At 37.0% G+C, this 18,216-nt stretch overlaps 1 protein-coding gene across 1 annotated transcript in view; it reads left to right on the plus strand.

The window, feature by feature from the left end:
- The window catches only part of NXPH2 (neurexophilin 2), a 99,941-nt gene that overhangs the window by 1,210 nt on the left and 80,515 nt on the right, over window positions 1-18,216 (plus strand). The gene's annotated exons all lie outside the window — the stretch shown is intronic.

The raw sequence follows: 18,216 nt of genomic DNA on the forward strand, positions 1-18,216 counted from the left end.
CTCTCCTCGCTTTTCCCGCGTGGCGCCACCCTCTCCTTCCGAAATATACCTGTATGCTGTATGGCTTGCTAGTTAATTCTGTTTAAGGGAGGTCCCAAGTAAGACCTTCAAGAAGACAACTTTTAAAGTAAAATTATAGAAGGGGATTGCTTTGGCGCAGTCCGCCTCTGTGATGGATTTCTCCTGCTCTCTTGGCACTTGTCTTAATACGGTGCTATCAAGAGGGCTTTCTCCAGAAGCCAAGGTTTCTTTGGTCTTCATATTTAAGACTACCCAGTTTAATCTGGCTGTTAAAACAGGGTTAAGGAACCCAAGCATGATGATTCTTCCTTTTTTCCTTCCTTCCTCCCTCCCTTCCTTTCTCCCCACCCCCCCCCCCTCACTCTCTTATTTCCCTTTAGAGGGAAAGATCAAGTAACTTATTAAAGTTTCTCTATGATACATATGATATTGCAGACGCAAAGATATTCTGCAAGTTTGAGGATAGAAGGAATTCTAAAATGTCTTAGTGAAGGGGAGAGAGCACGAAAGGGCCTGTCCATTCCTTTTCCACAGAGATTAGCTTCACCTGCACAGCGTTAAGAAATTCTTCAATGGCATCAAGAAGAAAATGCAGTGATGTTCCCAAATGTCCTTGAATGAGCTGGCGCATACTGCCTATATACAATATGGCATGTTAAAATAAATTTTACATCTAAGGCATTAAGCATGCCACGTATATGCCATAATAGTCTTCATTATCCCTTGCTTTTTGAAATGTTTGATTTGGAGTCCAATAAAAGGTGATTTAACAAAGCAGCATTTGTATGGTGTGTGTAAGTAAAACTGTAAAAATCTGGGGAAATCCGGTACTTAGGCAGGATCTTCAGAATATCTTCATGAATCTCTTAGTTCTTGTATTTAATTTTGCATTCAGTGATCATGAACTGTGTATCTGTTCCACTGTATTAGACTCTTAAAGATGAGGAGCTATATTGGGGGGTGTGTTGGGAAAAGTTCTCCTATCAGTTTACTGTATTGGGAATGTTAGATTTTTTTTTTTTTCACACCACCAGAGTCAATAGGGAATAAGAAATACATCTTGACAAGATTATATACCCTCCTTAAGAGCTAGATTCTAATATTACAGCGTGGCTTGATTTATCAGTTTTTAAGGAAGTGTATGTCAAATTCTAATCCATTTTTGGATTGTGCTTGGGTTGTAATGTTTTTTTCCTGGAGCACTTTATCATGGTAAGTGAGGTGGGGAGCTGCAGCTGTGTGATAAGCATACATTCCTTACACTGCCATCCTTTTGGACGATAAAAAGCTGTTTACATTCTCCACAATCTTAGAGCTGTTTCCAGCCTTATAACACAAGGGGGTTAGGATGTGAAAGGAAAACAGAGTGGCTGAGCAGGGTAGATCTAAATGAAAACACCCTCCAATCCCACCATTCGCCCCACCCCAGCAGGTATCCAAAAAAAAAAAAAAAAGTTATAATTTGGCCCTTTGGAGGGCTTATAGTTTTAGTCTACCTTTTCAGCTAATATTGAACTTCTTTGCTAAATCCCAATAGCAAGTGGATAAAATGCTTGAAAACTAATTTTTTCATTTTCTAGGAACCATGTGTACATAGTACATCTGCCCTTGGGGGGAGGGAGTGGAGACGAGGTTGGGTTATTGTTGGAACTGGATTTTACTTTTCCATTCCCACTGCCATCCTAAAATGCTAAATATTTTTAAATGAGTAGTGGATTCATTTGGGGATATTGAAATTTTAATTTTAAGAAAATTGCCTGATTCATATGAAAGCAGTCAGAGGGAGTTGGGCCCAAATAAGTCACGATCATATAATACTGATACAATAACTAGAAGATTTTTACTTATTTGGGGGATATTTGTAAGTTTTAAGGAAACAATAAGCTGAATTGATAAATATTGCAGGTAAACTGTGAAGTATGTGTGTCTGTGATTTGTCCTTACCCAATTTTCCTGGCCTGTGTCTAGTGTTTTAACAGACAGGTTGCTATACCTAATTAATAAGATTACTAGGCATTTGCAGAATTAAGTATCAATCCTGAATGTATTATTTTCTTTGAAATTCTTATTCAGCAACATATCTTTATAAAAATATTAATAGCACATTATTTCTTGTCTGCCATCTAATGAAGAAAAAATTAGCATTTGAATTTAATATTATAATGAGTGTTATTTTGTGACATGATACAAGGTAAAGACTTCGCCAGTTGACAGCTTCTTACAGATTTGCATGAATATTTGTAACTCATAATAAGTGTGATTTTTGCCTCTAAGTAAAATGCAGATTGTAAAAAGATTAAATTTGAATTTAAATGGATGATAAGCTTGAATTTAAGATAAAATTTAGTGGTGATTTTAAAAATTAGTTTGTTATACATTTCGACTTGTTTTTCTGTGATATAATGATGAGTTTATCAAGTAAAATATAAATTTAAAAATCGATGCAAGTTAGCACATTTTTAGAATCCTATAAAATCAGAATACCTGTGATGCAAAGTTTTACAATTTTAAGTTCATCCTCATTAGGTAGTATCATCCCACATGAACTTATTGAGGATATTTTTGTTTATCTTAACAAGTTATTGATTTTAATATTTATTTAGTGTCATAGTCATAACATATATTTATTCCCAGTTCTGTATTTTCAAGAAGTGATAACTCATGACTGTCTTCCATTCAGAAATCACAATTTCCCTCATACAGTTTTGATCAATTAACATCAAAACAGTATTACCCAGTGTAGGATAAATAGTCGTCTGTTGCCTAGCTGACAACGCAGAGGAGAAGAAAATACCACCATATCATGGTTACGACTTAGAGTTGGCTGGGCTTTGAAATTGACTCCTCATTAAAAGCATCATTATCTTAGACACTTTTAAAAATGAGAACTAGGATTAGACAATTAAGTCCTCTATTCCAGCCACTCACCTCCCAGTATAAATTGTGTTCCCTCGGCCTATTTTAAGATTAGGTTGTGTAGTTCAGTTTTAAATGCCTTCCACATAGGAAGCTGACTCCTCTTGGGAACTTATTTTATAGCTCAATAGATTTCCGAATGGAAAAGAAAAGCCTTGTTACTTTTTGTTCCGTAGTTTTTTTCTTAATTTTCTTTTTTTTTATTGTTTCTGATTAGTGGTCAAAATGCTAAATAAGGCAGAAGGCTTTTTTGAAAAACTTTTAGAGGTTTTACATTCTCAGCTTAAAATGTGTAGCTCTTGCAAATCGAATGAATTAAGAAATGTTGATTTTTACAACACACTGCCCACCTTTTATCTATTAAAGAGCTAATCAATACATTGTGAATGATTTCATTATTTAGTAGTAGCAATCAGAGATGAATATAAGTGTGTCACAGGTTTGTGATTTTGTAAAAGCTCCAGGACTGTCTCCTACTGTTTACATATTCTGTGGTCTCTTTTACCTGAAGCTTTGCTGGGTAAGATTTGAAAAAAGAATTATAGCCACTCGCTCAAATACCTACAGTTAGGGCTGTGTCAGCATTTCTGTGAAGACTCATTTCTATCTTAGCCATAAGCGTTATTGCCGGTTAGAAGTTGGCATTTAATATCTTGATTTGGGAGTCAATTATTTTAAAGCTGCTTTAAAAAATTGGTCCAAATGATTTTGAGCACTCATCCATGTGAGTTTATTCTCTAGATATTCTTATAGCATGTGGAATGATGATTTAACAAACTAATTTCTATATCATTCTTGCACAGTGGTTATAATTTAAAATGTAGCATGTTTAAATTATTTTCAATAATCTCTTCCAAGTTAACCTATTTATTGAACCACTGTAAGATATTGTAACACTGTTTCATCACAAATAATTTTAATTGTGCCAAATTCAGATGCCTTAGTTGGTCTTTATTTACTAACAATTGTATGAGTCTTTATTTGCTAACAATCTATTTGAATTTTTTATTACTTGTGATATGACCAATGGTATTGATGACAACTCTGTTCTTTATTTCAAAATCTTGCTCAATAAAGTATCTAAAGCAATTTACAGTATAGATTTTCATATTATAGAAAGAATTCTAAGATATGATTGATTGAAAACTTCCAATTTATGTTGTTTTTAGTTGATGAAGATCTAGATGAAAACCTTCAAATAACTGTTTGGTTCATTATGCTGTAAGATCAGTATATAATAAGGAATTCTGTTTCTTTATAGAACTACCATTAAAAATGAATATTTCATTATCTAAACCCAAAAGCTATAAGAAATATTTTTCCTAGCCAGATCATTCAAGAAGTTAAAATAGTTGTCTTTAAAATTGTCATTCTTGTAAATTTTGCTTTTCTTAGATTTATGAACCCACAGTAAGGAAACTGGGAAGTTTTACAAATTTAAACTACAATGATAATAATGCTCTCTTAGATTTGCATATACCTACCTGTTTTCAAGTTTCTTTCACACAGTTTATCACATTCTGTTCTCCCAAAAAATCTACAAGAAGGACATGTTAAAAGTTTCCATTTGTGTACTGGAAAGAACAATGCATTTGGAGTCAAAAGACGAGTTCTATCTCTAAATAAATTGCATATTCAACAAATATTTACTATTTTGTCCCTGACTTTACACTGAGACTGTAGCAGACATTGAGGACATAACAGTAAACAAAATGGAACTGCTATGAGAATATGAGTGTGTGTGTGTGTGTGTGTGTGTGTGTGTGTGTGTGTCTGTGTGCACACGCGTGTCTGTGTGTCTTGGGCTGGTCATTTAACAACCTCAAATCCCTCATCTGTACAAGGACGTCATCAGTGATAAAGAGAATGAAAATTGATTTCTAACATCTCTTTCCTTTTTTTAATGTACAGTAACAGTGTTCCTGTATTTTTCTTTTTATGAATTATGTACATCTTTACTGTACAATTTAAAGTATGTCTTACCTACAAACATAATTGCTTTAAATATAAGTTTTACATGGAGTTTGTGCTGTTAACCATATCACAAATGGTACATATATTTAGAAATAGATTTAAAATACTACAAGACTGATTAATGTTATATCTTCTTATGGAAAAGGACAATTTAGTGAAACTAGGCAAAGGGAATTGACAAATACTTATTTAACACATATAATCAGCAAAATCAATAAAATTTAAATTAAAATGGTACAATAAGGGCTTTTCCCCCTCTATACCATTTTTAAATTGTAAACCACTAACATCTACTCATTTCTTTAATTTAAATAAAAAGTAAATTGGCTCTCAGTTAAATTCTAATTATTAAGATAAGCAGCATTACAGCTTAATACTGTACTTCAACCAGAAAACTAACATGTGACTTTTTGTACGCCTCATTAGAATCCAACCTATTTAAATCAGGAATACTTTTCACTAACTCCAAAGGTCTTGGGAGTTCTGATGTAAATGGTATGAAATTTTAAAAAGAAAACCAAGAAAGAACTGGCATGTGAGACCTATCAAAGATGGAAGAAATTGTTAATGGTTTTAACATCAGGGGACAAGTCAACTGAAACAGACTGACTAGTCCTGGGGTTCAGTCCAACTATATTTTAAACAACATGAATGTCTTTAAAAACGAAACGACTTTGTGATAGTGCCGGTTTGGGCCAAATAAAAGGATTCTCAGGTCATAAAAACACTTAAGTACATCTCTTTATTCAAGATTATGCAAGATTGTGATTTTCAAGCATTGCCATATATATTGACAGTTTTAAAATCTCATCAGTTTTACCTTAAGTTATATGGCATGTATATTTATTCACTCAAAACTGTAACTTAGGAAATAGTTGAGATTACTTGAAGGGAGAGACCACATATGTAATTTATATGGCTGTTAAAAGTCCATGATCTGCTTGATATTTTGAATGGATAACATATACAGTAAGAGAATAGGGACTCAAAAGAACCATTTAACACTTTGTAGCAATGATAACAATCATTTTTATCAATACAGTTTTGCATTTGGATAACCCAAACAGAAGACAGTTGGGATCAGTATAAGAAATGTGGCTACAGAAATGAAAAGGGAGGTGAAGTTTTCAAAAGTGTGTTTTCCATAGTCATGAATTCACCTGCTGCTTCCATGTTGATGACTCCCAAATTTGTACCTCAATTCCTACCCTACTGCTCAGCCTCCAAAGCCATCTCTCCATAGCTCACTTTCTTTGCCTTGGATGTTTTACTGCCAACTCACACTCAACATGTCCACAGCCACACACCTCTTTCCTGAACAAGTAACCTTCCAATATTCATGGATTCAGATCTTGAAGTCACTACCTTGTCCCCCTTTTTAATGTCTGGTATCTTTGTGTTGGGACAAGTGACTTAGTATAAAGCATTACATGGTTTGTAAGATAATTTCATGTGTGTGATCTCATGGTTCATCTTCACGTCAGCTCTGGAAGGTAAACAGAGCAATAGTTATTACATCCATTTTAAAAATGAACAAACAAAGGCATGGGAGATTTCCAAGATGGACTGTATAGCGACCACACAAAAGGCACAACTTGAATTGTCTGCCCAGTCCATCCCCAAGGTCACGGTAGCATCTGTTTGTAGCAGAAGGCTGTGAGGTCCATCACAGACCCCCAGAGTGAAGGGCCTGAGGGACGTTTCTAGGAAATGTTCTGTTCTGCTCAGTAGACATGCCGAGGCAGAAACCTCGACTCATTCATTTTAGGAATGTTGTACACAAATTTGTCATGAAGTCAAACAAGTTTAACAGAGTAAACAGATTTTTAGAGGCTGGCTCTTAATCGGGAGTCCTGTTTAGAATTTAGCCTCAGAGTTTAGTTTCCAGGTGCTCCAGCTTTTACAGCTTTAGGGCTCAGTGGATGGCCTAGTGATGTAGTTCCAGTTAGGATCAGCAGAGGGTTTGAGAGTTCCTCTAATTCCTCAAGATCTCAACCTGTCCCACTTCAGATGGAAAAGGTGAACAAGAGGAGAGAGAAGGGCTTTAACTACTATGAAGGGCTACTTAATCTTGGTTTTTTAATGGATAGGTGGGAATATGAGAAGGAGCCGGTGGGGTGGGGGGAGGCATCTAGCAGGTGCTGACACCTACTAGACTCGCAGAACTTGCGAGCTTTCATAGAAGATTTTACTCTACCAGTAGCATTCTTGCTCTTGCCCTCTCTCCCTTTCTTACTTTTTAAGAAAATATGTATTTGATTACAGAGGTGGTATAGCATAGTAAACGTTATTGGCTTTCCACCCAGATCCCTTTGGATCTCTTTTTTACCATTTCTGTGCGCCCTCCCCTTTTTTGGTTTCTGTTCTAACACTGGGCACCTATAACTCTCCTTCAGAGGATTTCCCTGGGGGTGTTGGATGCCCCTTGCCAGAAAGCACTCAGAGCCAGACTGCAGTTCCCTTCCTTCTGGGACAGCTCTTGACAAATGACTGACAGGTGCCAGAGTGTGAAAAGCCCAGCTCCCTTGCTCAGAGGTTTAAAGAATACATTGGAGTGTCCCTGTGAGAGCAGGTCAAAGCTCCCCTCAAGGGGACTTCGCTTGAGATCACACATGTCCATGGCTTCCTCTTGTTCACTGACCCGCTGCCCTGCTTCCCCACCAGACTCCCCTGGACGCGCTTCACGATAAATCACTTGCACTCAAACACTTGTCTTGCTCTCTGTTTCTGGGGAACCCAATCTAAGGTGTCTGGTTAAATTTTCTTTAACATGCAGAAATTTTTAAAGCAGCTATTCTTACCTCTGCCTGCTTTGTGCCATCTTATACTAAGAGATAATCACTATTAGTAGTTTAATGTGTCTCTTTCCAGAAATTAGGGATATGTATGCTTTCATCATAATTATATCAACACAACATAACATCATATAACATGTATTTTTAATGCAGTAATATACTGTGGCCATTTTTATACAATGTACAACTTATATTTTTGAGAATTCTTAGTATTTCATGGCATTGATGTGCCATAATGTATTTAATCAGTCTCTTATTAAGGAAAAGTTTGATTGTCTTGAATTTTTTCAGTACATTTGTGAGTATATTTATAAAATGAATTCCTAGGGGGGTGGTGGTGGGATGAATTGGGCGATTGGGATTGACATGTATACACTGATGTGTATAAAATGGATGACTAATAAGAAAATAAAGAAATAAATAAACATTAAAAAAATAGAAAAAAATAATAAAAAATAAATAAAATGAATTCCTAGAATTGAAAATACTTGTCCAAGGCTGGAAATGTACAATATGAATTTTGATAAATATAAATTTTCTCCTTAATGACTATACCAAAATACAGTACCACTCACAGTGGATATGCATCCTATATCCCTATCTGGATAATGGGTTTTTTGTTTACTTTTTCAATCTATTAGAGGAAAACACCTCATTGTTTTAAAAATCTGTTTTATATTACTTATTAAGAAGGTGAAGTTTGTTCTTATATTTAATAACCTTTGAATTTATTTTGTGATTCTTTCCTTTTTAAATAATTTCCCATTTTTCAATTCTTTTTGTCTACATCTTTTAAACTTTTATAGTTTTTTTTTTTTATATTGCTCTTGCACAATTGTTGTTTATTTTACTATTCCTGAATACTTTATACATTATGGGGTTGTTGTGGCTACCATTTCTAGGCCTGACATTTTTTAATTGATTTTTGCTGGAATTTAAAGAAAGCTACTTATTTTAGTATATTTATTGTATCAGTTCTATTTCTGAACTGGATTATTAGTTTTAATAATTTTTAATTTGATTCTCTTGAATTTTATGTATAGACAATCATATTACCTGTACATAATCATATATTTAGCTCTTCCTATTGAACATTTATGTCTCTTAAATTAAAATTTAATCCCGTAGTGTACTGGGTAGAACCTTCAGAATATTATTGAATAACACTGTGAAAGTGGATATTTTTTTCATATTTCCAACTTCAGTGTAGACTTTACTAAATAGGATGTTTGCTTTAGTTTCTAATAAATAACCTATCAAGTTAAGAATATACTTTTATATTTCCTATATATTAAAATAAAATATGTGGCTCACAGAGGTTTATTTCAGATACGTTTTTAGCATCCCTCAAAATGATCATAGATTTTAAAAATGTTAACTTATTTATGTTTCTTATTTATGAGTAGGTTTCCTAATATTATGCTTTTTAAACAAAGTTAAATTATCTTTATTTTAATACACAATATATGTGTTTTATGTTGTTAGTATTTTATTTAGGACTGTGATGCCATATTCATAAGTAAAATATAGCAAAAGTGAAACATGTCAGGTTTCGATCAGGATTATTCTAGGATCATAATTAGAAAGACTTCTATTTTTTTTTCCCCTCAGTTGTGGGAGAAGTTAAAATAGTTGAGAATTGTTTTTCCCTTGGAAGTTTGTCGTGTTCTCATCCATTTGAACCTTTTTGTTTTAGGAGAGGAGATCTTTTACCAACATTTCATTTCCTTTATGGCTACTTATCCATCCAGGTTTTTTTTTTTTTTTCAATGCTTATATGAATCCCTTTTACTAATTTTTAAAGAAAATTATGCATTTTTATGTGTCTTCAAATTTACTTAGAATAAAATTATAATACCATTACCTTAATTTTTAAAAATTTACTCCATACCTGTGATCTATGCTGTATTTTTCCCCAAGTTTGTATTAGTTGTTTTGGAATAGTAGCTAAGGGACTGCCATATTCTCTAAGTCTACCACTGTAAATAGAAGCTTTCTGGGGCAGATTCCATAGCTAATTGACTAAGTGGTCTAGGTTGAATGAAGCCTGGAGTTAAGGGGTGAGCATTCAGGACCTCAGCCCTCCTTCTACTTCAGTGAAGGACATGCATCCTCCCGGTAGTTGCCCTGCGCCTGCTTGCACTCCCAGCTCCTCCCGTGCTAATTTTGGTGGTGAGAAGAGGGGATTCTGTCGGGGGGTGAACCCCTGTTCAGGCGCTGTTCTCTTTTGCCTTTGTTTGGTTACTGACTGCTCAGCGCGCGTGGCTTCTCCATCATTCTGATTCACTCTTCTTTACATCTTCCAGAGATTCTCACATTTTGTGGACCCTTGGCATCCTTTCCTCTTGGTAGCACCGCTAGGCACTCATTCTTGTTTTTGCATTCCTAGTTCATTTCATTGGAAATTTGGGAGAGAGGCAAGGTAAATACATTCATCAGCTTTCCTCATTGCAGCTCAAAATCTTTTAGTCATTTTTGGCTCATCTTTCTTCATCCTCTACAGTATCCATTCAGTCACAAAATCCTGTGAAATTTCCTTCCAAATCCATCTGTAAACTGTCTCTTTCTCTCCACCTGCTGCCATTTCATCACTACAGCAGCCTCCTAGCTGGTCTATTTTATTCCAACATGAGCCCTCTAAATGCATTCCACATGTCACAGATCATCTTTCTTAAATTCTCCTTTGATTTACTATGCCACTCCACTATTAAGGATGAGATTGTGATTCCCTTTTCCTTAATACATTGAGTCTAAATTTCTCTTTCTGGTTCTCCAGCCTTAGATCTCCCATCCAATATTCATCATATACTCTTAACTGCAGCCAGGTCTGTATCTTTATACCCCATGAATACTTCAGAGTAAAGCGAAAGCATAGGTTTTGATGTCAGACTGACTTGGATTCCAATGCTTTTTCTGGCACCTTGGACAAGAGAACACATCTACTCAATTTCAGTGGGGTTTTTTTCCTGAAATAGTAATTATAGCTATTTCTTAGGGTTATGATGGTTATGAAAACTGACCTTAACAAAGGTCAGTTTTCCTTTCCACCTGCAACAGCTTAGGTTATTTGTGTGTAAGCAATAGAAACTGACTTTGACAAACTTAGAGAAGAAATTCATGAAAACAGGGTAGCTCACAGGAAAGGTTGAAGAATCAGGCATGTCTAGAGCAAAATCAAGGGTCTAGGTATCGGGAAAGTATCAATTGGCCAAGATGATGAATAAATATCTGTCTTTTTTTCTCGAGTTTTTCTTTCACTTCATTTAAGATGCCATGTTCTGGTTGAGAGAGCCTAGATGGCTTGGGTCATCTGCCTTGGCTTGAGAAGGGTGGGACACTTTGATGAACAGTTCCACACGTCCTAGGGAATCAACACTATATGTTCCTGTTAGAGAACCTGTGATCAGAACTCCCACCACAGGAAGAGCTCAGAGAAAGAGACCCAAGCACCCACAGTGAAGACCCATTCCAGCTCTTTGTGTTAATCAACCAGATCTCCACTCGTAAATAGACATAGACCACAAGACCACCAGACATTTAAGCGAAATCTTTAGCAAAAAATAATAAGAAGAAGAAGGACAAAGAGAAACTAACAGAACCTACCCTGGAAGAAACAAATAACACAGGGGACAGATTTCAATTTTAAAGATTCCTAATTAGGATTCTCAGAGAGTCAAGAGGATATTGCATCCTAAAAATAAGGCCTTTTCACAGACTGCTATGAAGAAAGATCAACTGGGTAATAAGAAGGAGTTCTTGGAAGTGAAATATATAACAAAATTAAAACGTCAGGGAGAAGGTTAGGAAGACTAGAAACAGAGGTCATGCTGGTGAACTGTAAGGTGAAGTCAAGGGAACCTGCCATGACTGACCCAAAAGACCAACATGGAAAATACGAGAGAAGAGTGACGAGACATAGGGGATAAATCCAGCGAGGAGCCCCAGAAACAGATAACAGGAGGCTATGAGGGGAAGGAACATAGTCAACAGGGTTGAATGGGCTGATAAAAAAAATAAAATCCTGGTGAAATTCCTGAACTCAAAGGAAAAAATAGAAAACCCTAAGAGCTTTCAGAGATCACTAACAAAACAAACATACACCTCATTAACCACACTGGATGTTAGAAGCAATGGAACAATGCCTTCAAATTTCTGAATATTCTGAAAGAATATTGAACCAACAGCCAAATTATCAATCAAACATGAAGGGGAAAAGTAGGAGGAAGAGAAGGAAGAGAAAATAAACAATGACATTTGGAGCATGCAGGCGTCTCGGGGGAGTTACCACTCACTCCATATGGAAAAATCCTCAAAGAAGTACATCAGCAAAGCAAGAAAGAATATAGCACAAGGGGATGATTTGGGGTAGAGTGGTATCTGAGTATGACTCAGAAGAAGCGAAGGAGGGTAGAGAAGGGTCTATTAGCCTCTGACCCAGGGGAGATGTGGGTTCTGTTTCCTTCTGTGTGGTCCAGTCACACTGTGGCCCTACTGGGAATTTCATTTAAACCATTCAGTTTTATAAATGCTATTTATTAATTTGCTGTGTTTAAAATGGATTTGTATGCAAAGCAGGAATGATTTAAACATAGTTTAAGAATGGAATGTAACTATAATAAACGTTAATGAACTGAAATAATATAATAAAAATTGGAGGTGAAGGGAATACAAGAGGTGAAGCTAGGTGAGCATATCAGTTTCCTTGTTTTTCATAGTAAGAACTTAAGCTGTCTAATGTTAACAAATTAAGAAGTAGACTTAAGAATAATAATACAACCAACCAAAACCAAGAATTGGAGAAAGGGAGATAGGCACAGTCATCACCCTTCATAAAAAGAAGTCAATGATATTATTTAAACTGAAACATAGTAGTAAAAAAATCAAAAATTTTAAAAAAATCTTCATGGTGAAAAAAAAAAAAATAGACTTAAAGCCTTAAAAGCTACCAAATAATAGAATTAAAAATAATACAACCGGGGCTTCCCTGGTGGCGCAGTGGTTGAGAATCTGCCTGCCAATGCAGGGAACACGGGTTCGAGCCCTGGTCTGGGAAGATCCCACATGCCGCAGAGCAACTAGGCCCGTGAGCCACAATTGCTGAGCCTGCGCGTCTGGAGCCTGTGCTCCGCAACAAGAGAGGCCGCGACAGTGAGAGGCCCGCACGCCGCGATGAAGAGTGGCCCCCGCTTGCCACAACTAGAGAAAGCCCTCGCACAGAAACGAAGACCCAACACAGCCATAAGTAAATAAATAAATAAATTTTTTTTTAAAGTTAAAAAAAAATAATACAACCAACAAAAATTCAGTTTGTAAATTTATTTACTCTGTGCTCTAATTCTATCATTTAAATAGATTAGAAAATGAATATTAACATCTGGAAAAGGCATTTTGACCTTAAAATGTGACTTTGTATTTGTGCCCTTCTTTTTCTGTAGTGCTTTTGACAAATATCATTCATCAGTGAATTTCAAAATAAAGGAGGTCTTTTCAGTGGAAGGAGCTGTCTAGCAGTTGTAAAGACATGCTCAGGACATGGCCATAAGTGCGCCTTCCCTAGGAGGTGATGGATACGTTTATGGTGTAGATTGTGGTTTGATGGTTTTTCACAGGTGTATACTTATCTCCAAACTCATCAACTTGTATACATTAAATATGTATAGCTTTTTGTGTGCCAATCATTCCTCCAAAAAAGTCGTTTTATAAAAAAGAGGTAAGCAGAGGCCATCTGTTGGGTCATGCCTCAGGGAAGGGTTTCTCAGCCTCAGCACTACTGACATTTTGGGCCAGATAATTACTTGAGTGGGGGGAAGGGGTGGGAGAAAAGTGGCTGCCCTGTGCCTTGTAGGATGCTTAACCGCATCCCTGGCCTCTACCCACTTAGATGCCAGCAGCACACTCTCCCAATTGTGACAACCCAAAATATCTCCAGACATTGACAAATGTCCCCTGAGAAGCAAACACACCCCAACTGAGAACCACCAGTGAAGGGAATTCCTGGCTGTGAGAAGCTGAACCAGGTGAGCTCTTTGGCCTCTCCCAATTAAATACTTTGTCTTTGAACTGTTGGGAAGGGGTCAGCATTTTGCAAAGACCTAGTTTATTTCTTGACACTTCTTTCCATCTCAGGCAAGTTTCCTTCAGTTCAGTTTTTGAGTGCCAGGTCCATCAGGCACTGTGCCCAGTACACACATCTCTGACAAATTTTCCTTTTTGAGAGAAATGATTGATGAGTGATCCCCCTGATATTCTTCTCCTGGATAAGAGTTCCCTCCAAGAAAAGTTCACACATTTCATCTTGCCTCAGGTACACATCTTACCAGTTGTTAGGGCAGGGCTGGCTCCAAGAGTTTTAGGAAAGCTTTCGAATTTCCATATTTTACAATGCAGTAATGAGGAAGCGTTACTCTGTAATGAAGATAGCAAATAAAACTGAAAATGATAACCATAAATAATAGTTGGTTAATAAAAATGTGAACTAAATCACCCTCAGTGTGCCTATTTGTTACAGTTAAAATACAGTGGGATTACATTCTTCAAAGAATTTATCACAAACCCAGATTATACTATGGATATCAAAACAGGACAGTAACACTTTTGAGTGGAAGATTTGATCTAGTTTTTGAGATTTTTAAGAAGTAGCTTAAAACTATTCAGTTCAACTCTTAGGGGGCTAGAATGAATTTCTTTTTGTTGAAAATGGGGGATTTTCAAGTTTACAAATGTAAACTGTGAGTTACTCTATTTTTTATAAATGGTATATGAATCACTTTCTCCTACATCAGAATGCATTTTTTAATTAAGTTTCTCCTTTAAGGCAATTCTCATTTTTTAAGAAATTGTATCTATGAAGGTACTATAAGACTTGCATCTTCTTCCCCAGAGATAAACATGGTAATAAAAAAGTAAAAAGAATCCCAGCTGGTGTTAAAATTTGAAATAGAGTATATTTTCATGAAATTAAAGCTATACATAAATAATGACCTTACTTATTGGGATAGAATCTGAGAACCCCAGTGAACTGCAACTGGGCTGCCACTCCAGGGATGTATAAAGGGATATATCCCTTTACGTCAAGGGGGGTGGGCCTTTGTATAGGCTCCTGTAGCTTTCCGAGTGAGTGTGTTACAGACACGCCAGGCAGGTCAGGGCTCCTGCATTCCGGCCCGTGCCTTTAATACATACACACATACAGATGATATTCTCCTACTGAACCTTTCCCACTACATCAAAAGTGATATCTTTTCATTTGCAAGAGGATGTGTTGTCTCTACCGTGAAAGTTACAGACCTGTATAATGCTTCTGTCACTCTGTACAAATGCCTAAATAAGCCGTTACTTACTGATATACTCTTAGCTTCCGTCAAAGATTAATGTAGGATGTGGCTGTAGGAAAACACTTTTTTGGTTAACACGTATTCACATTTTCATTCATTGCTTTATTCGACAGTTGAAGTGTCTACTGTAGGCATGGCACTATGCTAAGCCTTTCCTTAGAATATATTCCTAAGGACAAAAACCTGTTTTCCTGTTAAATCAAGTATCCTTATTTAAAGAATGAGAGTTTCAACTCAATTTGGTTCCTTTTTCACTTTTCCTACCAGGAAGAGCAGAGGTAATTTATAGCTCATTGCAACAAATACCTTTATTAAGCCCATTTTCTTTTTTTTTTTTTAATAAATTTATTTTATTTTTGGCTGCGTTGGGTCTTTGTTGCTGTGCGTGGGCTTTCTCTAGCTGCGGAGAGCGGGGGCTACTCTTCGTTGCAGTGCATGGGCTACTCATTGTGGTGGCTTTTGCTGCAGAGCACAGGCCCTAGAGTGCAGGCTCAGTAGTTGTGGCTCATGGGCTTCAGTAGTTGTGGCACACGGGCTCAGTAGTTGTGGCACGTGGGCCCTAGAGTGCAGGCTCAGTAGTTGAGGCACACGGGCTTAGTTACTCTGCGGCATGTAGGATCTTCCCAGACTAGGGCTCGAACCCATGTCCCCTGCATTGGCAGGCGGATTCTTAACCACTGCGCCACCAGGGAAGTCCAAGCCCAGTTTTCTTGACGGTTTCTCTCCTATTATATAGTTCTTGACCTTGTACAAATGGTCCTGTTTTATATGGCTTATATCATGCACCTTGGAAATACTCTTTGAAAGTATTTGGGCCAAAATTTTCTTTGCCAGATGTTCCACCATGGCTGTCCTAATGTGCCCGAAATCTGATGAAGTCAGTTCAGTCCTGTGGATGTGAATTTCCTCTAAAATTCTTCTTCTGAAAATGGAGGTGGTTGGAGTTGGTGATTCCCAAACGCTAGTTCATGGGCCGGCTGCAGCGAGAGAGCGTTTTCAGAGTCTCCAGGCATGTTACATCAGTGTCTCCGGGCTGGGGCCCAGGCACCAGGTGACACTGGGGCCCAGCCAGATTTGGGAACCCCTAGAGCAGATGGTCTCTTAGATGTCCCTTGGCTTTATGAATTTATAATACTGTTGGAACCTTGGCCCTTGGTTGGTGGAATATAAGCCAGCCCGGAGGAAAAGAGCTGCAGTTATACAGATTACACTGCCAGTGACACAGGAGAAAGAATGCCTCAGCTCCCCAGGGGTCACCTAGCTTTTCAGATCTCCCCTCCAAAGATACCTTTGTGTTAAGTGTGTCCCTCTGGGCTCCTGCACACTGTGCATACCTCCACTGTAGTATTTATCTCGTGGCACTGTATCTGCAGGCGCTCCTCTAGGCATTCCACTTAACCCAAGTGAAATCTGTGACCACAGAGAATGTGGATGTCAGTCTGTGTCACACCACAGCCAGTCACATAGTAGGCATCCAGTAAGTGCTCAAATGAATGAATGAATGAGTGAACCATTGAGAGAAATCACTCAGTACCCTTCCTGATAGGCTGTGTTTCCAAGTCACTGGAAAACTACCTGTGACCGATTACAGAGAAGTTTGGCTGGCAAATTAAATCCAAGCCCTAAGTCTGCTTGTTCAGAATCGCTGAACTCCTTCAAAGTGTTCTTGAAGCCCCTTTGTTTTGAAGCTCTGGATTTACACGGGAAAAGGCCCTTAACTTTTCTTATTCTTAGCAGTATCATAAGGCTCCTTTGGGGCAAAACTTCTACACCTAGGTTAAAGTGCCAAAATAAAATAGACTGTTATTTGTTCTGTCTGATTCTCTCAAGACTAAGTCTGTTTTCTTATATTAGAACAAAGAAAGGATATTCTCAGTAGCCAAGGAACTGGTTTGTTCCATTTTTTACCCTTTTAGAAGTAAATACAGGTAGCCACAAAAGATGTTTATCCACAAATATCCACTTTGTAATGCTTTACAATCTCTTCCTATCATTATTGACTCGTGTTTTTAGTACAATATGCCATGCTCTTGTCCTTTTTAATATATCAATATTTATATAATTAGAGAAGAAATAATTAATATAGGAAAAAATTATTTCTAAAGTTTACAGTCAATCTTAAGGTGGAAAAATACCTTGAAAATAAGGATTTAGACATTCAACAATTTTAAATATATGATCAAGATTTCTGATCTGGTTTTTAATTCTGATATTTTAGTGCTTTTCTACATTAAGCTCCTTATTTCATTTATTTATTTTTTTGTGAAGTAATAGGTTTAATTTGCTGACATTTATATACTAAGGGCTTTTTCTTAGTATAGATTAACTTACTCTCTTTTCAAATTGTAATCACTATGAATCAGATTTTTATTTAGAGTTAATTAAGGTGATCATTTCATGATTGAGATTATTTTAAAAATTTCAAAGACCAGCTATGTTTTAACAGTCATCACTTTGCCTACCAATAAGCACTGTAACTTTGTTGTAACAATGAGATATGCTGCAACTCCCCCACCTTCTATACAAGTAGATGAGACGTTACATAATGGTGCATGTAGGTAGGGACAGCCTGACCTGAGGCGCCAGGCATGACTCTGTAGGGAATGGCCCCTCTTCTCATTATACTAAACAAGCATATTTCGAGCAGATAAGGGAGAGATCTACTTTCAGTTGAAGAGCACTATCTGGTTTAAGCAGGACACAGCCCACAAGCTCCCATGTGATAAAGGCATCCTCTGTTTATCCACAGCAACCCCATAGAGGCTGTCAGGGAAGGAATTTTTCATCCAGGAAAAGCTTTTCTTCTGGGTTCTGAACAACAAAAATATCAGGGTATAATGAGCCCTTCTCGTGTGTTGTACATCGTTTGAGTTGGTAGACCAAAACGGACACAGTGAAGGCACGTGACTGAGTAATTAAGTGCATTCCTTCTATAATATTTGCTTTTGATTTGTTTGTCTTTGGTTTTATATTGGGGAGATGTAGAGGCAAAGCACCTGTATCCAAGTTGCTACTAAATGAAATGCCTACAGTGGAAGAACAGTCTTTTATGAGTGCCTGCAGTGAGCAAAAGCTGTCAGCTTTGAATGTTATTAATGAGAGATTTGAAGTTTGTATTAAGAATTCTGAGATGTTCAAGGCTTCTGGGTAAACTGCTAAACATGGGGAGAGACGTG

Source organism: Balaenoptera borealis (assembly GCF_965194805.1).
Source record: "Balaenoptera borealis genome assembly, chromosome: 6".
NCBI classification, from domain to species: Eukaryota; Metazoa; Chordata; class Mammalia; order Artiodactyla; family Balaenopteridae; genus Balaenoptera; species Balaenoptera borealis.